This window comes from Lucilia sericata, unplaced genomic scaffold, assembly GCF_015586225.1.
Source record: "Lucilia sericata isolate MDLA Ls3-8-SP2 unplaced genomic scaffold, ASM1558622v1 Contig000372F_arrow, whole genome shotgun sequence".
In the NCBI taxonomy this organism is placed as follows: domain Eukaryota; kingdom Metazoa; phylum Arthropoda; class Insecta; order Diptera; family Calliphoridae; genus Lucilia; species Lucilia sericata.
In genome coordinates this window covers 283,450-308,992 of record NW_023994391.1, presented here as the reverse complement: position 1 = coordinate 308,992, position 25,543 = coordinate 283,450, and the positions used below count along the sequence as shown (strand labels likewise).

The 25,543-nt window shown below is 29.4% G+C and overlaps 1 protein-coding gene across 5 annotated transcripts in view; it reads left to right on the top strand.

Moving 5' to 3' along the window:
* Positions 1-10,902: 10,902 nt before the first annotated feature.
* The window catches only part of LOC119604231 (epidermal growth factor receptor kinase substrate 8), a 266,733-nt gene continuing 252,092 nt past the window's right edge, over positions 10,903-25,543 (top strand). For 3 of the 5 annotated variants that reach the window (XM_037956714.1, XM_037956719.1, XM_037956718.1), the window contains exon 1: positions 10,903-11,002. The gene's annotated coding sequence lies outside the window, so the exon portion shown is untranslated. Of the gene's footprint in view, positions 11,003-11,035; positions 11,058-11,205; positions 11,445-25,543 lie in introns of those variants that run through there. The other 2 variants (XM_037956716.1, XM_037956715.1) reach the window with 2 other exon arrangements.

The following is a 25,543-nucleotide window of genomic DNA, read 5'->3' as shown; positions in this document are numbered from 1 at the left end:
CAATCTAAGTACTTAGAGTGCAATGTATGCGTAATCCAACATATCATGCACTTTAATTATAACATAGATTACGATTTAAGCAGAGAGTTAGCTGCCTTTTTCATGTTGTTTTTTGTTTTTATATCTTTACAAAAAAACAGAACTAAAGTACCATTTTATTTTTCTTTTGTATGTATAGGTACTGCATGAAAAGAATAATATTTTTGTTTCAGTTTAAAGTTGATCTTTTGTAAGTGAAGTTGTGTTTTCTTAAAAAAAGTTATTTTATTGTAAAAATTTAAAATAATTGTGGTGATCTAAATGGCACAAAGGGATTCAAAAATTGGGATAAATTTACTTCATACATTCTAGTTTTAATACTGACAATTTCCTCTTGTTTGTTTACAGGATCTGTAAAGGAAGATGACCGAAAGTTTCAAAAGAAAATTAAGATTCATTTCATTTATCTTCGTTAAAATTGTTTAATTATATTTTTATTGACATAACTATAATACATGTTTATTATTTGATGATAATTTTTAAATAAACTTACATAATTTGAAATAAACGCAAAAAATATATATTTTTTCTATAACAAAATCGGAAGACATGGTATTTTAACTTACAAATGCAAATAGGATTGTGATCTACATACACTACATTCTTATTTGCAAGCGTTTATAGGCGTCTCATTAACTTCGCTTAGAACTCCACACATTATGTAAGTGAAATTTTAATTTGTCTTATTGAAACTGTGGCTTACATTCTAAGCGAGAGCACATCGATGAGGCAGCCTAGGACACTTTTATGTTAAATCTAAGTGGAAGAATAATTGAAAGCATCACCACTGACTGCCACGAAATGTCACTTAGATAAGCGAGTACATAATGTGTATTTTTACCGCTGGGTTGTTAAGCAGTTTGTTAAAATGAAAATCCTCTCCCATATATGAAAAAGAAGAAGAATTCGGCATGCACTTAGCTAAATTAATTTGATTATGTTGCCAGATAAAGCACTAAAAATACTTGCATTACAGCGATTTCAATATGTTGCCAGATAAAATACCTATTAATATTGGTAAAAACTCAAAAAAAAACTTGGCAGCACTAATTCGTAGCAAGAAAAAATCAATTTTTTGTCTGCACACAGTCTGCAAGAGAGAATTTTTCGTATTACTCTCTTTTTGTTGAGTGAAATATGAGTAGTTTGATAAACTACTTTGTTAAAGTAACGGGGATAAAAATGTTGCTTAAAAAAAATAATATATGACGTTTAAAAGTAATGCCAAGTTTATCAATATATGTGTACTAAAAATTAGGGTTCTATAAATCGACTTTCGAATAATCGAACAATCGACTTTTTGTCGAAAAAAGTCGAAAAGTCGAAGTCGACTATTTTGTTCCAAAAAAGTCGATAACTCGACTATCGTCTATGAAAAAAGTCGACTTTGTAAATAAAAGTCGAAAAAAGTCGAAAAGTCAAAAAATCGGAAAGTCGAAAAAAGTCGAAAAGTCGAAAAAAGTTGAAAAGTCGAAAAAAGTCGATAAGTCGAAAAAAGTCGAAAAGTCGGAAAAAGTCGAAAAGTTGGAAAAAGTCGAAAAGTCGAAAAAAGTCGAAAATTTTAAAAAAAGTGGAAAAGAGGTCAAAAACTCTAAAATAGTCGGAAAAACTCGAAAAAAGTAAAAAATAGTCGAAAATAGTCGAAGAAAAATCCAAATAAATCGAAAATAGTCAAAAAGTCGTAAAAAATCAAAAAGTCGAAAAGTCGAAAAAAGTCGGAAAAAGTCGAAAAGTCGACCATTTATAAAATACTAAAAGTCGAAAAGTCTAAAAGTCGACTTTTAAATAAATGAAAAAGGTCGAAAAGTCGAAAAATCGACTTTTCATAAAATGGAAAAAGTAGAAAGGTCGAAAAGTCGACTTTTAACTAAATCCAAAAAGTCGAAAAGTCGACTTTTCGTTTCAACTATAGAACCCTACTAAAAATATTGCCGTATCAGAGCTGGGAATTTCCAAAAAATACCCAATTTCCAGATAAAAATTTAAAAAATTCATTTAAGTTTCAAAATTTTTAAAAAAATAGAAAGAACATAAAAATCCTCGATTTTTCATTAAAAATATATGGTTTATTCAAATCAAATAAAATATTAATATTTAATATGGTTTATGTTTATAAAAAATTCTAAAAAACACATCATTTCTTATCTCACAACTTTAATAAAATAACATTTCAAAGTGTATGACGAATTCTTCTTCTTTTTAATGCATGGGAGAGGATTTTCTACTTTAACAAACTACTTATAAACAATTATAAATTGTTTTATAATAAGAATTATATAAACATAACAATACATAAACAATTAAATAAGTACAAAAATTGAATTATTTAATAGAATATAGTAAATAAAAATAACGTAAAAAGAGTATTGAATAAAATAGTATAAACAGCCATTTGAAAACTTTGTTTCAAAAGAGAGTAATGTGTAATTTTGCAAAAACTGTTTTTTGAAAAATTTGTTCTACAAAAAACTACAGCGGGAACTATATTACCCACCAAAATGAAGGAAATTGGTCCCTCTATAATGTCCAATACGCCAATCCTAGTCACTAGTCCAAAATTTGACCCTAGGGCCAAAAGAGAGTAATGAGTGAAATTTTGTAAAAACAGTTTTTTGAGAACTTTGTTCTACAAAAAACTACAGCGGGAAATATATTACCCACCAAAATGAAGGAAATTGGTCCCTCTATAATATCCAAGACGACAATCCTACTCACACGTCCAAAATTTGACCCTAGGGCCAAAAGAGAGTAATGAGTGAAATTTTGTAAAAACTTTTTTTTGAGAACTTTGTTCTACAAAAAACTACAGCGGGAACTATATTACCCACCAAAATGAAGGAAATTGGTCCCTCTATAATGTCCAATACGCCAATCCTAGTCACTAGTCCAAAATTTGACCCTAGGGCCAAAAGAGAGTAATGAGTGAAATTTTGTAAAAACAGTTTTTTGAGAACTTTGTTCTACAAAAAACTACAGCGGGAACTATATTACCCACCAAAATGAAGGAAATTGGTCCCTCTATAATGTCCAATACGCCAATCCTAGTCACTAGTCCAAAATTTGACCCTAGGGCCAAAAGAGAGTAATGAGTGAAATTTTGTAAAAACAGCTTTTTGAGAACTTTGTTCTACAAAAAACTACAGCGGGAACTATATTACCCACCAAAATGAAGGAAATTGGTCCCTCTATAATATCCAATACGCCAATCCTAGTCACTCGTCCAAAATTTGACCCTAGGGCCAAAAGAGAGTAATGAGAGAAATTTTGTAAAAACTGTTTTTTGAGAACTTTGTTCTACAAAAAACTACAGCGGGAAATATATTACCCACCAAAATGAAGAAAATTGGTCCCTTTATAACGTCCAATACGCCAATTCTAGTCACTCGTCCAAAATTTGACCCTAGGGCCAAAAGAGAGTAATGAGTGAAATTTTGTAAAAACAGTTTTTTGAGAACTTTGTTCTACAAAAAACTACAGCGGGAACTATATTACCCACCAAAATGAAGGAAATTGGTCCCTCTATAATGTCCAATACGCCAATCCTAGTCACTCGTCCAAAATTTGACCCTAGGGCCAAAAGAGAGTAATGAGTGAAATTTTGTAAAAACAGTTTTTTGAGAACTTTGTTCTATAAAAAACTACAGCGGGAACTATATTACCCACCAAAATGAAGGAAATTGGTCCCTCTATAACGTCCAATATGCCAATACTAGTCACTCGTCCAAAATTTGACCCTAGGGCCAAAAGAGAGTAATGAGTGAAATTTTGTAAAAACAGTTTTTTGAGAACTTTGTTCTACAAAAAACTACAGCGGGAACTATATTACCCACCAAAATGAAGGAAATTGGTGCCTCTATAACGTCCAATACGCCAATCCTAGTCACTCGTCCAAAATTTTACCCTAGGGCCAAAAGAGAGTAATGAGTGAAATTTTGTACAAACAGTTTTTTGAGAACTTTGTTCTACAAAAAAATACATTGGGAAATATATTACCCACCAAAATGAAGGAAATTGGTCCCTCTATAATATCCAAGACGACAATCCTAGTCACTCGTCCAAAATTTGACCCTAGGGCCAAAAGAGAGTAATGAGTGAAATTTTGTAAAAACTGTTTTTTGAGAACTTTGTTCTACAAAAAACTACAGCGGGAAATATTTTACCCACCAGAATGAAGGAAATTGGTCCCTTTATAATGTCCAATACGCCAATCCTAGTCACTCGTCCAAAATTTGACCCCAGGGCCAAAAGAGTGTAATGAGTGAAATTTTGTAAAAACTGTTTTTTGAAAACTTTATTCTACAAAAAACTACAGCGGGAACTGTATTACGCATCAAAATGAAGGAAATTGGTCCCTCTATAATGTCCAATACGCCAATCCTAGTCACTAGTCCGAAATTTGACCCTAGGGCCAAAAGAGAGTAATGAGTGAAATTTTTTAAAAACAGTTTTTTGAGAACTTTGTTCTACAAAAAACTACAGCGGGAACTATATTACCCGCCAAAATGAAGGAAATTGGTTCCTCTATAATGTCCAATACGCCAATCCTAGTCACTCGTCCAAAATTTGACCCCAGGGCCAAAAGAGAGTAGTGAGTGAAATTTTGTAAAAACAGTTTTTTGAGAACTTTGTTCTACAGAAAACTACATCGGGAACTGTATTACGCATCAAAATGAAGGAAATTGGCTCCTCTATAATGTCCAATGGGCCAATCCTAGTCACTCGTGCAAAATTTGATCCCAGGGCCAAAAGAGAGTAATAAGTGAAATTTTGTAAACACAGCTTTACAAAAAACTACAAAAGGAACTATATAACCCACCAAAATGAAGGAAAGCGACCCTACTATAATGTCCAATGCGTTTACCTAAGTCACTCACCCAAAATATGACCCTAATATCAAAAGAAAATAATAAGTGAAATGTTGAAAAAAAATGTTTTTTAAGATTTTTTACAAAAACTATAGAAGGGAACTGATTACCCAAAAAATATTGGACATTGGTCCAATATGACACCCTCTAAAACTGAAAAATTTTTTTTAATAAAATGTCGAAATATTGAATTTTTAATTCCATAATTTTTTTTCATTTACCACTATTTGTTTTAAATTGTTATTATTAATCAATTTATTAATTCTCAATATTGTTATTTAAATGCTTACTCTCTCTTTTACTTAGTTTGTTAAGCACTTTGTTAAAATGAAAATCCTCTCCCATATATGAAAAAGAAGAAGAATTCGGCATGCACTTAGCTAAATTAATTTGATTATGTTGCCAGATAAAGCACTAAAAATACTTGCATTACAGCGATTTCAATATGTTGCCAGATAAAATACCTATTAATATTGGTAAAAACTCAAAAAAAAACTTGGCAGCACTAATTCGTAGCAAGAAAAACTCAATTTTTTTGTCTGCACACAGTCTGCAAGAGAGAATTTTTCGTGTTACTCTCTTTTTGTTGAGTGAAATATGAGTAGTTTGATAAAGTTAAAGTAACGGGGATTTACCAAAAATCCCCCTGTTTGTTTTCTTCTTGTAGTTAAAAAGTTTGCTTTCTTCATAGTTTGTTTTCCTCATCGGCGGAGGCTGGTCGCCGCTAATAATTTGCAAGCCGCGCCGCCGCCGACTTTCGGCTCAAAAGCGTAACCGCTGATAAAAATTGGAATCACACATGTATTTCAGAAAATAATTTCATTTGAACGGAGTTGCCACTATTTTAAATTCTTATGGCAAATTGAAAAGAGTTGCCACACAATATTGTGCTAATATTAAAAGAGTGAAAACTCTTTTAATATTAGCAGAGAAAACTTATATAAAGAAAGGTTTCTATATAACACACTATTATACAGAGATTTTTCAATATAATAAACGCTTTTAAGGTCAATTTCTGAAGAAAAAGTTAAATTGAACCGACAATTTAGCCACCTCCGATATTTTCTATAATAAGGCGCGTCGCCGACCTAAAATGGTTACGCCGCCGCCGTTCATTTTGCATCGGCTTGTATCTCTGCATAGAGAGGCTAAAATCCTCTGTTTGTTATCTTCTTGTGCGTTGCTTATGTTATTTCGTAAGTTGGGAAAACAAGGTTGCCAGATAAATTTCACAATGTTTTTCACAATAAATTATTATTGAAATTATTTCGCAAATATTTCATACTAAATATTTTATATGTAGTTTGACAGCATTTCGCACGAAATTTTGAACAGAGTACCTAGCTTTACAGGGAAGAAAAATCATTCTTCTGTCGTACCGTTCGTATGCAATACAAATTTCCTCCTTTAAATCAAAAGTCCAAAAACACTACTCCCTCTATCCTTTTTCCCACCACCTCTTATTCTAGATCCAATAACCCCTAAGTGCTGAACAAGAAAAAGAGAATTTCTCAAAAAATTTTGAGTTCGTTTTTACGTCAATCATTTGATCATACTCTAAACATTATAATGTTTAATTTTATTAACATTTTCATTTGATATTCTAACTACATCGAGTTTCTTTCAAATTATAGATAGAAGATGTATTAAAATTGGTATAAAAATCCTATTTTAAAAAATAATGAAAATTTTGAGTTGAAATCGTCAACAGGTCATTTTTGACAGTGAAAATCGTCAAAAGGACGATAAATCGTCAAATCTGGCAACAGTGACTGTAACCAAGGGAGGATTTAAGGTGGAAGTACACAACACGCGTCGAGCAGTCAACGCGTTTCACGCATTCCAAACTGTTCGCGCTTTATTATAAGCGGATAGTTACACACCACGCGTCATTTTGAACTTTCTTTTAATGTTTTTTAAGACTATTACTGTTTTAAAAATCAAAATTTTAAGTTTTTGTATATTTTTTAATATTTTTCTTCCATTGTTGGAGAAATTTATTTCATTTTAGTTTATTCTTATTATACACAAAACAAAATACAACCCTGATCAGCTGCCGACGCGTCAAAAGTTGAAAGTTGCTGAACTTTCCGCGGCAGACGCGTTACAAACTACAATGTGAAACTTGTTAAATGAAAATACACTATTTCAACTTTTTTGACAGAAGCCTATAACGCGTTGCCGCGTACAACGCGTGTTGTGTACTTCCACCTATAGTACGCATTATTTATTTTATAGAGTTTCACAGTTGTACTACAAAAAATCTTTGCATGTAACCCCGTGTCTATATTAGACAAATATATATTATGTAAACGTCAAATTGTTATCATGATAAAAAATTAGCAGGTACAGACAAGAGATACAAGCCGAGACGGCTCAAATCTGCGGCGGCTGGCCGCCGGTAATATTTTGCAAGCCGCGCCGCCGCCGACTTCTTTCGGCTTAAAAGCTAAGCCGGCTTAAACGTAGCCGCTGATAAAGATTAGAATCACACATGTATTTCAGAACATAATTTCACCAAATTGAACGGAGTTGCCACTATTTTAAATTCTTATGGCAAATTGAAAAGAGTTGCCACACAATATTGTGCTAATATTAAAATAGTGAAAACTACTATAAATGTCCATTTTCTGCAGAAAAAAATTTATATAGAGACAGGTTTCTATGTAACAGACTATTATACAAAGATTTTTCAATATAATAAACCTTATAAGGTCAATTTCTAAAGAAAAAGTTAAATTGAGCCGACAATTTAGCCGCCGCCGTTATTTTCTGTAATAAGCCACCGCCGACGACCCAATATGGTTACGCCGTCGCCGCCGATCATTTCGCATCGGCTTGTATCTCTGGTACAGACGGCATTTATTAGCGTAATAACGTCGTTATGACAGTGTTGTCTAAACAATTGTTTAGACAACGTTGTCTTGATAACATACGTCATTTAATTGTAACATTTGTTTAGAATTTTGTTTTTGTGCAATTAAAATTGATTTTGAACATAAGTTTTAGTGAAATTAGTGTTTATTTACAAAATTTTCATTAAATTTTAATTGTTTCTTTAAAATTTAGCATTATTTATATAAAATTATCTTGTAGTGATAAAATCAGCATTTTGTTACCCCTATGCATTAACATAAACAAAAAACTGACAATTTTTCTGCTGACGTTTTGTCAAGTATCGTGATAAATATTTGGCTAATATAGACACGGGGTAAACAATCTACAACAGTGTTGCCAGAAAATTAATTTCAAAATATGCTAAAACTTAAAAAACTAAGTGCTAACTGCCGGTCCACACTAGGAAACCAAAGTATATTAATAAAGTAGCGACATCTCTTGTTGTACAACAACATCTACAACAACCACATGTATTTTGTTTTTGGAATAATTTAAGATTGTGTCAAAATAAAATTTCCTTGAACAACAATGTGAACAAAACATAAATAAAAAATATTACTTTTAAGTTAAAAATATTAACGATTTAATTATATTATTATATATTATACAATTTATTACACTTTTAAACTACTTTAAAACCACTTTTAATTCACTTTTTCAACTTTTCACAAATTTTAACAAATAGCAAAACACAATTTAAAAATGGCGACGTAAACAATGTTAACAATTTTCAAAACAAACTTTGACAATTTGCTTCATTTATCTAGTTTAAAAAAAATAGTCAGCTGTTCAAGTGATGCTACCAAAGTAAATTTATAAAGTAGACTCATTTGAACAGCTGACTATTTTTTTTAAACTTGCTATTTGTGGACTTACTTGTCAAAAATGTTTATGTTGCCATATTTGTTTTCATTTTAACGCTTGCTTTTGTACAAATTTCTGAGTAATTTGTTGTATTTAATGTGAAAAAGTGTATTTTAAGTGTATAATATTTTTAAAAATGTTCTAATTTTTAAAAAATAAAGAAAACTCTGTGACTTTTAATATAAATAACAACATATTTTTGGAAGGTACAACAATAATGCCATATTTTCCATTAATTATTGGTTCATTTTTGTAAACAAATTTTGACAAGTGAGTATTTCGAACAAAAACAAATTGCCTGTGGTTTTTGTAGACGTTTGTTGTACAACAACTCGTGTCGCTACTTTATTAATTTACTTTGGATGCTACTTTATTAATTTACTTTGTAGGAAACTTTTTTTGGGAAACTTTTGATTTTGCGTAAGAGAGAAAGAGAAAGAATATCATTCATCTCTCTCGCGGTACGGAGTTTCTCGTACTCGCAGGGTGCACTTATAAGGTGAAGTCAATTCTACAAAAACAACAAAAGTAGATACTTCTGTCAAAAAATGTACATGTTGCCACCGTGTTTTTTTTTTTTAATTTACCTTACAAAAAGACAATCCCACATGCCCAAAAATCTCTTCACGTAAAGTAAATATGTATTATAAGATAAAATTTATTAAAAATTATACATGAATTGAAAAATTATTCACAAACAAAATTTTTATTTTATAAACGGTATTTTGTATGGAAATTTTGTTTTATAAAACTTTTATAAAATAAAAATGTTGTTTGTGAATAAGGGGGTTAGAATATTATTTATTATTTACTTATTAAAAAAGTAAATAAAATATCAATTAAAATAACAAAAAAATTAGTACTAGATTACAAAATTGTAAGTAGTAGCAAAAATACAAATTGTATACATATTATTTTTTATCAGTCAATATTGGGAACTTATAATACCGTGTAGGTCTCTACTATTGTCGTATAAGAAATATATAATGATCTTTATAGAAATGTGACCAAACCACTACCATGGAAAGTTGTTAAAAATTAAGATATCTATGATAAAATCGAGTTTTAATAATTTTATTTACAATTGTGGGATGTTTGTACTCTCAATTGATTAGTAAAAAGTTCTCTATAATTGATAAAATAGATGTATATTTAAGACAAATAGTTTGTGCAATTTTTGAGTAGTACGCATAAATTTACTACGGATTAAAATGAATATAAAATTTGTTTATTAATTTTTTGTCCTAAAAATATAATGAATCCCTAGATAGATGTACATATTTTTTCGGATTGTGGCAACTCTAAATGGTGTACTTTGACAGTTGTATCTACCTCAAATAAAAAAAATGAGTGATCAGCTGTTGAATTGACTTCACCTTATAAGTGCACCCTGCGTACTCGTAAACTTGTTTTGTTTTGTTATTCTTCTCATTCGTACAACAACAAATCAATGCAATTAATACGTAGTTTCTCAAACAAAAGTTTCTATGTGTGGACATTAAGGAAACTTCAAAGGGGAATTAAGAAAAAGTTTCTCAACAAAAGTTTTCTAGTGTGGACCAGGTATAAAGTGTTCTACAGAAGAAAAAAATGCTAAAAATTTTTAATTTAACAAAATTCAAATTATCTTATTTTATTTGCAATATAATTATGTATTTATATATTCATAAACAGCATTTTAATTTGTAAAAGATTTTTAATACTAAATTTCTATACAAGATTTGATTTATAAAACTTGTATAAAATTAAAATTTGTTTATGATTGAAAAATTCAGCTTAAATAAGATCTCGAATTTTATTTTTAATTATAGCCATTGAAATAGAAAGCCTTTCAACTTCGGCATTAGAAAAAGATGAAATGAGTAATGACAATACAAAAATAGACAATTGATTAAATGCATTTTCACCGATAAAATTTTCAAAATTATATACTTGAATTTAGAAAGACATTGTATCAGATTTTTCATCATAATGTTGTTTTGTAATATACAACCACTGATTTTCAATAATATTTTTTATCAGTTAAACTGTACTTAATATTTAATAGAAAACAGAAATATTTTTTAATTTTTTTATTAAGCTAATTATGCTAAAAAGCATTTAGCATAATTTTAAAAAACTTCAATGCATTTTCCCGATGCAAAATGCTTATCTAGTACTGAAGTGCTGAAATGGCAACACTGATCTACAACGATCAGCTGGGCTGTAAAATACACCAGTTACTAACTGGTTAGTAGAAAAAACACAATAAAAACAAAATTTAGTCAGCATTTGGTAACGATTTTTTACACAAGCTCTGTTTAGTAGTGCGCTATAACCATTTTTTATTGTTAGTGGTACGTTAACCGATAACAAAAAATTTAATTGTTAAATTTTTTCTGACGAAAAACTGTAAGCGGTCTAAAGGGGGAAATTATTTTCTTGCTCATCTAGCAATATATTTGTTGTTCTGTATTGGAATTTTGTTTTTAATATTGTTTATATTGTTGGGTTGGTTGATTTGTTAGCTGGTATGTGTACGAGGAGAATTAAAAACAAGTGTGCGAACGATGATGACGACTTTGTAGAAATAACATACTAGTTGTTAGTAAAGTGGTAGTTAATGTCTGTAATACTTGGCTAAATAACCATACAATACTTGAAGTTTTTAATACGATACACTCCATTTTAAAGTTACTAAAATAATCAAAATAAAGAAAATATATTCGTTTTGAGTAAATATATAAAAACAGCTTTAAGTTAAATACAACGGAAATAAATATAAGAAATAAATAAAAGGTAAAAGTGTGAAATCTATAAATAAATATTAAAGACAAGTTTACCTCAAAATACAAAAGTCAAATCAAGATTAGTAATGCCACAATGCAAGAATTTTAGAACAACGACGGGCGCGCCTTAATTGTGAGAGAATAATACTAAGAAAATATACAAACAAATAAAACCTATGTTCCACTTAAGTAAAGATCCAACTTCAAAATCAGATTTTAATGTATAATGCAAAAGTTTAACTATACAATGTTGATACGTTCTAAGAATTATTATTAAGTACAACTTATAATATATACTGTGTCCATATTTATTTTTCATATATGTATGAGTTTTATTTTTACATTGCCACGCCTACTAAAAACAAATTGTATTCAGTATGATGTTGGCTGCGAACAGTATTGCCAAAACTATTATATGTACTATATTGAACCAAACAGCTACTTTAGAAACAAATCTTATTTATGTTTAAGATAAGTTTATCAAATAATGTAATGGCTTAAAATTTATACATAATTTATATTAAGAACCTTGTACCACATGATGTACTTTGTGCCTGTACCCTGTTTCAGGTATTGTAGAAAAAATTATAACAATCTTGTATAAAAAGGCGTGAATAAGATATTTCTTGTTAAATTTGTTTGTGTACATTTTGAGAGTAAACCGAATTATACTGTTAAAAATAGGATGACTATTGCATACACTTCCTTTCGGTAAAGCGATTAATTTAGGTTGATTACCTGAAAATTGCCAAATTTCAAATAAGGAATAAGCCGTAAAATATTTTTTCAACTAACCGGTTAACCAAATATCCTATTTTACAGACACTGGTCTGCACTCAAATCCTCCTTTAAAAAACTATGTTATGTTAGTTAGTTAGTTTGAAAGGAGGATGTATATACATTAAATCCGAAGAAATACACCTAGGCCTCTATCGGGCCTGTTGTGCGCTCCTTAACCAGTGCCTCAGGTGGGAATCGAACCCACCACCTCCGGTCTACCAGACTAGAACACTAACCACTAACCTACCGGAGGCCACATAGAACTTAAGATATTAACACACTGAATCTACGCCTGCTTTCGATTTCTTTCTATCACGTCACAATTTCAAGTAATACGTAATTCGAGTAAACCGAACTTAAATATCAAACATTATTTCAAATAATACTTTTTTAATAAACTTTTAATAGTATTGTACTTACAATATTTGAAAGTATAAGCCTACAAATCCATCTGACAGTTATAAGCTTTAAAGTTCAAAAACTTTGAAAAAATGGTGAAATTTAAAACTTTTTTTATAACACTTATGAAGCTTATGAGATATTTTTTCAATACTGTCAATGAGGGTTGGATACACTTCTAGCGAAAATATATCGTTTGATGTATATATAATCTAGGAAATCTTAACTGTAAGTACCAAAATTAGCAAGGAGTCTTAGCAAAGAGGCCCTACCTTAAATATAAAAATGAATGTGTGTTTGTATGTTATATGTTTGTATATTTGAAGTTTATAGACTACTACGGCTGAACCGATTTTCTTCAAATTTTTAAAGTGTATACCTGTATGTCTGGTAGAGGTTATAGGCTACTTTTTATTTTGAAATTTCAAGTGGGCGAGGAGACACGCCCATATTAGGAAAATATTAAATCAGTATATCAGAGAAATTGTCGGAGCCACTTTAGTGTCAATATGATTATTTAGGACAAAAAGTAGGCGACCTAGCAGCAGAGGGCGTGGCACCTCCCATATAAATTAAACACGTTTATCTGGGAAATTAATAGAACTAATAGCATGTTTCACAATATCGAAATTCTTTCTTATTGTAGTTGAATGAAAACGTATTTTGGTTTAACTATATCAAATGTAATTGTTATTTCTATTCGAAAGCTAAGTCGAATGATAACGTAAAACTATTTTACTTTTTCATATAAAAATTGATTTCTCTATTTCGAACTTACAATCATGAATTCGAACGAACGTGTCAAAATCAATCACTTGTTCTTTAGCTTTCGCATTGAATAATATTGTAAAAACAAGTAAGAGCGCTATATTCGGCTGAGCCGAATCTTAAGTACCCTCCACCTACTTATACATATATTAATACTTTTCTAATTGATCAAATATTTGTAGAAATAAGTTTTCTCATGTCTTGAATAGAAAAAATACAAAGATTTAAACAGCTTAAATCTATTACAATTCCATGATTTATTGAACATTACAAACACCATTTTCTTTACATTTTTATAGCGCTTAGCGATATTTAGTAATTTGCATGTATGCATGTGTGTAAAAGATTTAAGGATTTTTAAAATAAATATATATAATTTTGTTCTACACAAATTGATAATGCAACTAGTTAAATACGGCTAAAGCGCTTTTAGGGGCAGGACATAGTTTGGGAGATATGACCAATTATAGACCGATCGTAAAAATTTTTTTAAGCAAAATTTCTGTTCATAAAAGCTATATTTCAGTCAAATTTTGTATCTATATCATAATTTAGTAATAAGTAATGTGTGTTTAAGTGATTTTCTGAAGCGAACCTTGTATGGGACCGACCGCACCTATGTTAGGAACCGATCGTGGAAAAATCTTGAAATAGAATTTTTGTATACAAAATTAATATTTGGGCCAAATTTTTTATCAATAGCTTTATTTGGTAATGAGTAATGTGCGTTTAAGAGATTTTCGTAAAAGGACCTTGTATGGGAGCTATGACCAATTATTGTATATAAAGACAAAATTTAAAAATTCTGTATCTATATCATTATTTGGTAATGAATATTGTGCATTTAAGTGATTTTCTGGAGGGGACCTAGTATAAGAGCTATGACCAAATATGGACCGATCGAAATACAATTTTATAGTTTAATATATGTATATAAGAGCAATATTTTTGCTAAATGTATGGATATCAATATTTTGTAATGAGTTATGTGCGTTTAAGTGATTTTCGGGAGGGAACCTTGTATGGGAGCTATGACCAAAGTTGGACCGATCATGAAAAAATGCTCAAATAACATTTCTGTGTACAAAAGTAGTATTTATGCCAAATGTTTTATGGGTATCACTATTTGATAATGAGTTATGTGCCTTTAAGTGTTTTTCTGAAAGGGACCTTGTATGGGAGCTATGATCAATTATGGACCGATAGGAAAACAAATTCACAGTAATATTTGTCTGTATATGAGCAATGCTTGTGCTAAACTTCATATAAATATCTTAATTTAGTAATTAGTTATGTGCGTTTAAGTGATTTTCGGAAGGGGACCTTGTATGGGAGCTATAACCAATTATGGACCGATCGGAAAAAAAATTTACAGTAATATTTTCGTGCATATGTGGATATCTTAATTTTGTAATGAGTTATGTGCGTTTAAGTGATTTTCGGGAGGGGACCTTGTATGGGAGCTATGACCAATTATGGACCGCTCGGAGAAAAATTTCACAGTAATATTTTCGTGCATATGAGCAATACTTGTACCAAATTTTATGTGGATATCTTAATTTTGTAATGAGTTATATGCGTTTAAGTGATTTTTGGGAGGGGACCTTGTATGGGAGCTATGACCAATTATGGACCGCTCGGAGAAAAATTTCACAGTAATATTTCTGTGCATATGAGTAATACTAGTACCAAATTTTATATGGATATCTTAATTTAGTAGTGACTTATGCGCGTTTAAGTGATTTTCGGGAGGGGACCTTGTATGGGAGCTATGACCAATTATGGACCGATCAGAAAAAACTTTCACAGTAAAATTTCCTTGCGTATGAGCAATACTTATACCAAATTTTATATGGATATCTTAATTTAGTAATGAGTTATGCGCGTTTAAGTGATTTTCGGTAGGGGACCTTGTATGGGAGCTATGACCAATTATGGATCGATGGAACAAAAATTTCACAGTAATATTTCTGTATGTGAGAGCAATAGTTGTACCAAATTTTATATGGATGTCTTAATTTAGTAATGAATTATTTGCGTTTAAGTTATTTTCGGGAGGGGACCTTGTATGGGAGCTATGTCCAATTATGGACCGATCCAGAAAATTTTTTCTCTGAATGAATTCTATTCACATAAGATTTTAATTTGTAAAATTTTGTAAAGATTTCGAAATTGTGACGGAAGTTATTAACAAAAAATCCATTTTCCGGGAATATGTACTTTTGTATGGGAGGTATATGAAATTGTTGACCGATTCTGGCAATTCAGCAGAAGTCAAGCTCTTGTGTAGAAACGAATGTATGGTGATTTTCATGGAATTATCTTGCATAGTTTTCGAGAAAATTACATCAGAATGTGTAAAAAATGCTTATTTTTTTCGAGGTTGTTTCAAATTTTGATTCATAACATTTCCGGGTGTGAACCGATTTTGCTTATTTTCAATACCAAACTGCCTAGGACAATAATAAATATTTTGGGTGAATTTCGATAATTTTTGTTGCTTCGTGTTAACGTGAGAATGTTTTATACAGACAGACAGACAGACGGACATAGCTAAATCGACTCAGAATTTCATAAGGTCCACCATATGAAATACCACATAATTGTCATGCAAATTGCTGGCAAAGTTATTTCAAAGTAGAATGGCTATTTAAATGACTTTGATGAATTTCTCTCGAAACCCACTTCCATTTATTCTATTTTCTTGAAGGAAATCACCATGGGCCACTTGAGTTTCCGAGTAAATGTAAGCCTTAGGGCGCTTAACCTTTTTAAAACTTTTAGCTGCCACGCACAAAATGCTCCATATAATGTTACTCAGTCATTATTCTTCCCTTATTATACTAAAATAACAAATATTACGCGTTTTTCTTTGCTTTTGGAGATGTTGTTCTCATTCATTCAAATTTGTTTAAAAATTTTGTTTTGTTGTGAATTTCTATTTTTTGAAAAATGTGTCTGACTTACGTAAAAACCGCAAGCTCATTCGAACGAAAGTTTTCGACATGAATTTTAATATTCATTTGAACATTTTTAAAAAACAGGGAGAATTTTCATCATATATTTTAAATAGAAAAATTTGTATATCTAACTATTAGAACTAGAATTTTCAAATTTTACATGAAGAACTTTGATATTCATGGGAACATTTTGAGAATAACGGGCGGACTTTTAATGGGGGCTTGTCACCTCCTATATGAACTAAATACAAAATTTCGATATCTGTGAAACTAGTAAAACTAGATTCTTCAAATTATATATATAAACTATTAGATTATTAACTATTAGATTATTAAAATTTTTCATAGATTACATTAAATTCTCAATTAACGTTCGGGAAAATTGGCGAACTTGTTATAATTTGCGTGACATCTCTTATAAACAAATTGTATACATATGTGGAAAACTATTGTAGTTAGAATTTTCAAACTCGTTAAGTGGGTTTTTTTATTTATATTGCTTTTAGGGTAGCAAGGCACACGGTGTAGCTACCCAGCTTACAATTTCACTTACATCATAAAGAAATAAACACAGATGTCGACATGGCTCTCTTAAAAAAGTACTCTTAAGCTTATTATTATTATTATTATTATTATTATTATTATTATTATTATTATTATTATTATTATTATTCTTATTCTTATTATTATTATTCTTATTCTTATTATTATTATTATTATTATTATTATTATTATTATTATTATTATTATTATTATTTTATTATTATTATTTATTATTATTATATCATTATTATTATTATTATTATTATTATATTATTATTATTATTATTATTATTATTATTATTATTATTCTTTATTATTATTATTCTTATTCTTATTATTATTATTTTTATTATTATTATTATTATTATTATTATTCTTATTCTTATTTTATTTTATTATTATTATTATTATTATCTTATTATTATTTATCATTATTATTATTCTTATTATTATTATTATTTATTATTATTCTTCTTCTTCTATTCTTATCTTATTTCTTCTTCTTTCTTCTTCTCTTATATTATTCTTCTTACTTCTTATTCTTCTCTTCTATCTTCTTCTTCTTCTTCTTATTCTTCTTCTTCTTCTTATTCTTATTCTTCTTCTTCTTCTTCTTCTTCTTATTCTTCTTCTTCTTCTTATTCTTCTATTATTATTATTATTATTATATTTTATTGTTATATTATTATTACTATATATTATTATATAGCATTAAAATAACGGAATTGTCGGTGTCGCAATCTTTTTTTATCATTCATGCGCTTACATAATGTGTGGAGTTCTAAGCCAAGTTAATGAGACGACTATAAACGCTTATAAATAAGAACGTAATGAATGTAGATTACAATCCTATTTGCATTTGTAAGTTAAAGTAGCATGTCTTCCGATTTTGTTATAGAAAAAACATATATTTTTTTATATTTATATTAAAATTATGAAAGTTTATTTAAAAGTTATCATCAAATAATAAACATGTATTATAGTTAATTCAATAAAAATATTATTAAACAATTTCATCGAAGATAAATGAATCTTAATTTTCTTTTGAAACTTTCGGCCATCTTCCTTTACAGATCCTGTAAACAATCACGAGGAAATTGTCAGTATTAAAACTAGAATATATGAAGTAAATTTACCCCAATTTTTAAATCCGTTTCTGCCATTTAGATCACCACAATTATCTTAAATTTTTACAATAAAATAACTTTTTTAACAAAACACAGCTTCACTTACAAAAGATCAACTTTAAACTGAAACTATAAATAATTATTTTCATGTAGTATACAAAAGAAAAATAAAACTGTACTTTAGTTCTGTTTTTTTTAAGAAATAAAAACAAAAAAACAACATGAAAAAGGCAGCTCTCTCTGCTTAAATCGTAATCTATGTTATAATTAAAGTGCATGATATGTTGGATGACGCATACATCTAAGTACTTTGTTTCATTTACCGCTGGGTAGTTTAGAATACAGCTTAATAAAGTAGAAAACAAGTAAGAGTGTTATATTCGGCTGTGCCGAATCTTATATACCATTCTCCATAATGTATTTAAAAAATATCAATTTAACCGCTCTATTGGGCGCCCGGAAGTAATGGGCCTCCAAAGATTTGATGTATAATTGGATATATCTCGATGTATAACATGACATATATGAGTAACCCATTGAGAGCCAGGGTCAAAATTTTATGTTTTTTCCCTTGACTTTTTTACAAAAGTACCGTTATTTCTATAATATATCATTTGTAATCATTTTATTTCAACATCCCACAGAAATCATTTTTTTAAATTGTTTCATGTGTTCTTTCATAACAGTGCGTGACATAGCCTATTATTTTAAATCAAATGCTATATTCTTAAAAGTCTAATTAAATAATTAATAATACAAATAGCAGCTAAGCTATTTGAATGAGTTATAATAAAATATTATGCACTACTTTGCTTTTTTGCCAAAAATAAATTTATTGGTGCTATTATTTTGACAGGTCCAAATTGGAGTACATAAGCGTTTGGACATATTTTTTATAAATTCACTTATTAATTTTGCAAAATTTTTTTACTTTGTAAGCCTAGAGCAGTGGTGGGCAGACACATACTATGAAGTATTTATTGTGTGTATTAAGCAGCAGAGAACCGTATTCAAGTCAACATTTAGTATTAGTACACTGTAAAAATTTGTTCATAAACAAAATAAAATATTTTGCGTGCAAATACACCTTTAATGCACATAAACATACATTAATAAATTATTTCAATAATTTTTTTCAATAAAGCGTGGAAAAATAAAATGTAATTTCATGAAAAACTAAATGTTTTTATAAACAAGTCAGAGTGCTATATTCGGCTATGACGAATCTTAAATACCCTCCACCTTACTAGATACGTATTTAATAAATTGTGAAAGTTAAAATTGTGCTTCCGTGATGAGGGTGCTATCATTTAGAAATTATAAATACCTTTTATGGAGATATGGCTAATTATTGGCCAATCCGAACAAAATTTCACATAATGATTTATCGATAAAAAAACACACTGTGTCGGATTTTATCCGTATATATTTATAATATTTATAATTGAATGAAATATATTGGAAAAAATGACTTATGGAAATGGGCCTTATATGAGAACTAAGACCAATTATGCATTGATCCTATTTTTTTAAAAAAAGATTTCTTATATACACAAAATATACTTATTATCTTTATTTATCAACGAAATATGCGATTTTCTGAAGCGGATATTATATGACAGATATGAACAATTATGGACCGATCCGAAAAAAACTTATTTTTATAGCCTATTTATACCCTACACCACTTTAGTGGGAAGGGTATATTGTAACGCACAATAATATTGGTCCTATACCCACCTTAAAGTATACCAATCAGCTTTGGTTAAGTTCATATTTATGTTATGTCTAATATACTCGTATCTCGACAGAAAGCTGCAAAACCAAATTCTATAGTAGCCTTGATGACTCTCATGAATTTTATAATTATAGGGTCTCATTTGACCACAGCCCCTATACAAAGCCCCCTTCAAAATTTGACTTAAGTGTCCACAATTTTATTCAACAATAAACGGCTTAAGTATATCTGAGGCAAGGTACAATTCAACTAAATGCTCCATTATGAAAACTAAATCACATTTTATATTTGTAACCGGTGTAGGGTAGTCGGCCTCGCCCGACTATAATTTCTTACTTGTTTTAAAATATCTTTATTACATAATTGGATATTTGGGAGCTGTGACTAATTATTGACCGATCCGGAAAACATTTCACAGGGTGTTTCATATCTACTTTAAACACATTCATAACTAATATTATACGGATATCTTCATTCAGTTACGAAATATGTGCATTTACATGGTTATCAGAAATGGGCCTTATATGGGATTGCCCAATTATGGACTGATCCAAAATACATTTTGCAGAGTGATATATGTATACACAATACATATTTATGTTGAATATTATTTCAATATTTTTATTTCTTAATTAGTTATGTGCATTTAAGTAATTTTCTGAAGTTGACCTTACATGGGAGCTGTGACCAATTATGGGCCGATCCGGAAAAAATTTCGCAGGGTGTTTTATATCTACTTTAAACACATTCATGATGAATTTTATACCGATATCTTCATTCAGTTATGCATCGTTATCGAAAATGGCCCTTATATGGGAGCTATGCCCAACTAAGGACCAATCCAACAAATATTTTGCAAAGTGATATATGTATACACAAAACATATTTATGTTGAATATTATTCCAATATCTTTATTTCTTAATTAGTTATTTGCATTTAAGTATTTTTTGAAAGTGACCTATACAAATCTACATTGGTAGTATGATTTCTTCTTATTATATATATATGTGCAAAATTTCTTGGTAATACCGATATTTTTGCCGAAGTTATTAACGATAAATCTATTTCCGAGAATATGTACCTTTGTATGGGGGCTATAAGAAATTTTGAATCGCTTGTTATGGGTAAAGAAAATAACGTGTGATAAAATGCATTCCATTGTCTTTAGTAGTTTCTGAGAAAACTACTCAAGAATTAGGAAAAAAACTTAATTTTTTTCGAGGTTGTCTGAAATTTTTACTCATAACTTTTTACACTGTAGACCGATTTGGCTGATTTTTATTAACCAAACTGCTTAGGACAACAGTGAATATTTTCAGTGAACTTGGCTGATTTAGTTTGCTTAGTTTTAACGTGAGAGTGTTTGAGGCAGACAGACGGACAGAGCTAAGTCGACTCAGAATTTCATAAGGATCCAGAATATATATACATTGTTGGGTCTCAGATGAATATTTCTTGGTGCTACACACGGAAAGACAAACTTATATATATAATTCCCTTTCATTTTTTTAATGTTTTTTATAATTAAACAATTATTTTTGACCATCCATATTTTTATAAAAAAACAATTTTCCCAATTTTGCTATGTGTATTAAAAGAGAACATACATACATACAGTGTCTCTCATAAGTATTCGAATTTAATGTATTATGAAAACAGACATCATTTTATAATAGATTTTGCGGGAAAAATAAATAAATAAATTTATTATGTTGTCCAGACAGTCCTTAAATTTTATACCACATTTTAAAAATTAAAAAAAAAAATAATTTACTTAAACTAATTTAACTTTTTTTAAAAAAAGTGCAAAAAATAGCTTCACAAAAGTATTCGAATTTTTTTTATAAATCATATTTAGATTAGCACTATGAAGAAAAAATAAATAATTAAAATGAAATTAATGTTTTGTATAATAGCCTTTATTTTTAAAAACAACTTCCAAGCGTCGTGGGATCGTTTCTACCAACTTATGGAATAGTTCTGGCGTTATTATGTCCCATTCTTCATGCAAAGCAACCGTATGGTGGTTTTGGAGGATAATGAGTGATTTAAAAGTTGTTCTTGTAAATATAACCACAAATTTTCAATGGAGTTTAAGTCCAGACATTAACTCCATTAAAAATTTGGTTAAAGAAGATACTTAGTGTTGTAAATGATCAACACGTACCAGGTCGTGTATTTTGGATCGTTTTTCTGTTGAAAAATAAATTGAATGGGTTGTAGCCCCATTTTGCAAATTCTGCTCTAAAATTGACAAGTGGACCTTCTAGTCTATAATTGCAATAATAAATTTTAGCAGTCCAACACCGTGGACGGACACAGAACCCCAAAATATGGCAGAGCAACTTGGGTCCTATACAGTTGGTTTTAAGTTAGATAATTCCAAGGCATCTCCAAGCTTTCGCCATATCATTGGACGACCATCTGAGCCAAAAATATTATATTTGTTCTAATCGTCGAAGATAACCTCCTTCCAGAATCCAATATTCTTACTTATGAGTCTATTTGCGGAGTCAAGACACTTAATATCGATTAACTTCGATATGAGCGGTTTCCACCTTGGTACTGTAGTTATTGTAGTTATTTGATCGGCCTTGATTATACAGATATAAATTAATTTTTTAATTTCAATTGATCAACTCTTTTTCTTTGAACATTTTAAGCGCTTACACAGGAAGGATTTACAAAATAATTATGCAAATTTCCAAAAAATATAATGTTAAATATTCCATATAACCACTGCCTGCATAATGGGTTAATTAATGGGCAATAAAACACGTGTTCAAGGATTCTAATAAAGTTCTTAGAAAAAATTCGAATATTTTTGCGCAGTACCTGAAATGACCCTTTTTGGGTTTTTTCCATTTTCTTGGAAACCATTAATGAGTTTTTATCACTTTTTTCTTGTATTTTGTAAAAATAATATAAATGAATAAAATTTCATTAAAAATTTTAAATACCATTCTTATTTTTAAAGTAGCATCATAAAATAACACACTAATTCATAAAAAATAATAAATTCGAATATTTATGTGAGACACTGTACATGCATTAAAAAATTTCGCAACAACAAACAAGTTTTCATTTCACTTAAACACAGACACACAAATACACGCAAGCTTATTGTATACGTGTGCCAACGAAGCGTCAGCAGAATTTTCAGACCTATACACGAGAGCATTCTAATAGCAATTCTGCTCTTGACTGGCCTAGAGAAAATAGAAATGAGTACTTTTGTGCTTTAAGGACGATTTTTTTCTATTCTAAATCCAAAATATTATAAACTTTGACATTGAGAGTCTCACACATATGTCCATACATTTAGAAACCCCAATCTTAGGGAAAAAACGGGTAAAAAAGGGAAATCTGTATTTGCTGCGTAAAGGGACTCAATTAATGCATATTTTCAGACAATTCAAACTACTTCAATTAATAACTAAAACAAATCAATAAACGTAAAAATTTATAGTTGGGCATTGCCGACCATATGATGCCCTACAACAACTTTTTTAATAATAAAGCATTTAAATTAATTTTGACCTTAATTCAGAAATATTTTAACAATTTATTGACAAAAAAGGGATTTTCTAAAAAAGGTTTTATGAGGGCCTATCCTTATAAATTTTGGTAAAGCGTTTTACGTCTACGTTAAAGTTATTTATGTAGAATATCGCCGTAATTTTTGTGTCTATGAGTGAATTTGAACCATCAAGTCCTTTTATGAAGGGGACTTTATATATGGGATGTGATCAAATGAGGACCGATCATTACGAAAATCAGCAGTGTCATTATATAAAACTAAGTTTTGCCGATTTTTGGTGTGATACAAGAATAATTAACATATTTATGAGCTCAAAAGCAATATTCAGGGGTGCGATTGTATTGGGGTTATTCGAAATAATGGTCCGATTTTAACCATTTTCAATAGGATTCGTCCTTGCAAGAGTATGTGCCAAATTTCATCAAATTGCAAATTGCGTGCGCATAATGTTTGTAATTACACTTAAACGGCTGGAACGATTTTCTTTAAATTTGAAACATAGTTAGATATATAGGTGTATGGTGTGATAGGCCATATTGGTTTCCAAAACTTGGATAAGAAGGGAAAAGAAGGGGTATGTGGATGAAAAAGGGACAAAATTCGTACTTTTGAGAGTAAATACTAATTATTGTCTATACTCAAGCAAAAACATTTCTAATTAAGCCTTTAAAGCAGTGGTGGGCAGACACATACTATCAAGTACCTATTGTGTGTATTAAGCAGCAGAGAACCGTATTCAAGTCAACATTTAGTATTTGTACACTGCAAAAAGTTGTTCATAAACAAAATAAAATATTTTGCGTGCAAATACACCTTTAATGTACATAAACATACATTAATAAATTATTTCAATAATTTTTTTCAATAAAGCGTGGAAAAATAAAATGTAATTTCGTGAAAAACTAAATATTTTTATAAATAATGAATATTATCTATAAAAATTTATAATTCTCTTTCATTTTTTTAATGTTTTTTATAATTAAACAATTATTTTTGACCATCCATATTTTTTATAAAAAAAAACAATTTTCCCAATTAACATCAAACATTTTGCTATGTGTATTAAAACAAAACAACAAACAAGTTTTCATTTCACTTAAACACAGACACACCAATACACGCAAGCTTATTGTGTACGTGTGCCAACGAAGCGTCAGCATAATTTTCAGGCCGATACACGCGAGTATTCGAATCGCAATTCTGCTCTTGACTGCTTTAAAGTGTCTGAAATACAGTTAATCTCAAAAATAAGTATACAGAAATACTGACAATTGGTTTTATTTAAAAAAGGATATTATTTTTTCAAAAATCAAAAAAGTAACACATTTATTTATTAAAAACAATTATGATAATTATTATTCACTACTTTTTTCCGGGTTATTTTGGTTACTTCAGTTCTCATTTAAGGTGTAGTTAAATAGGTGCAAAATTTACGTCACAAAAGTAAGTATACAGATAATTTCAATATGTATTTGGCTTAATGATATTTACAAAATTCATGAAAATTTTACCTGTTTGAATGTAATTATTTTATAATAAAATATTCTGTACACTATAACATGGAAAAAATTCACTTTTAGTTCCGAAAAGTTGTAATTTTTGGTAATTGATTTGAATATTATTTATAGGAGCATTTTTTCCTATTTAAGAACATCTGGCTATTTAAATCCCCAGAGTTTTGGATCGGGTATTCAATAATATCCCTCGTTTGTTCATTATGATGCATTGGAAGACGATATTTTAACTTTTAAATTAATTGTTTCTTTACAATAATTGCAATCCATTGCGGAACATTGCCGTTTTTAACATAGTATAGCGTTCATATTCGATATTTAACGGCGACTTCCTAAAATTTATATCTTAAAATGCGATATTAATAATATTTGTACTAGTATCCATTACTTAAAACAAGTTTTTTGGTTCCAATCATCCATTACACACTCCTAAATACTACCAATAATCGTCAAATGGTGACCATGTCAATAACTTACACTACATATCGGTTCTGAAATTGATTATTGTCCAAAATAGTAAGATTTTTATATTAAATCAGGCTCAATTGGTGGTATGAATACGAACTGAACAATTTTGAACACGGATACATCTTAATTTGTTGCTAGAACAAATAAAATGTCCGATCCATAAAACATAGTTATTGTATCGAGTATATCAAGATATGATTGGTTTTTTTTGAATGCTTTGGAAATCGGAGTATTTGGAAAACCTGTTTAAATTAAAGGAAATATATAGAA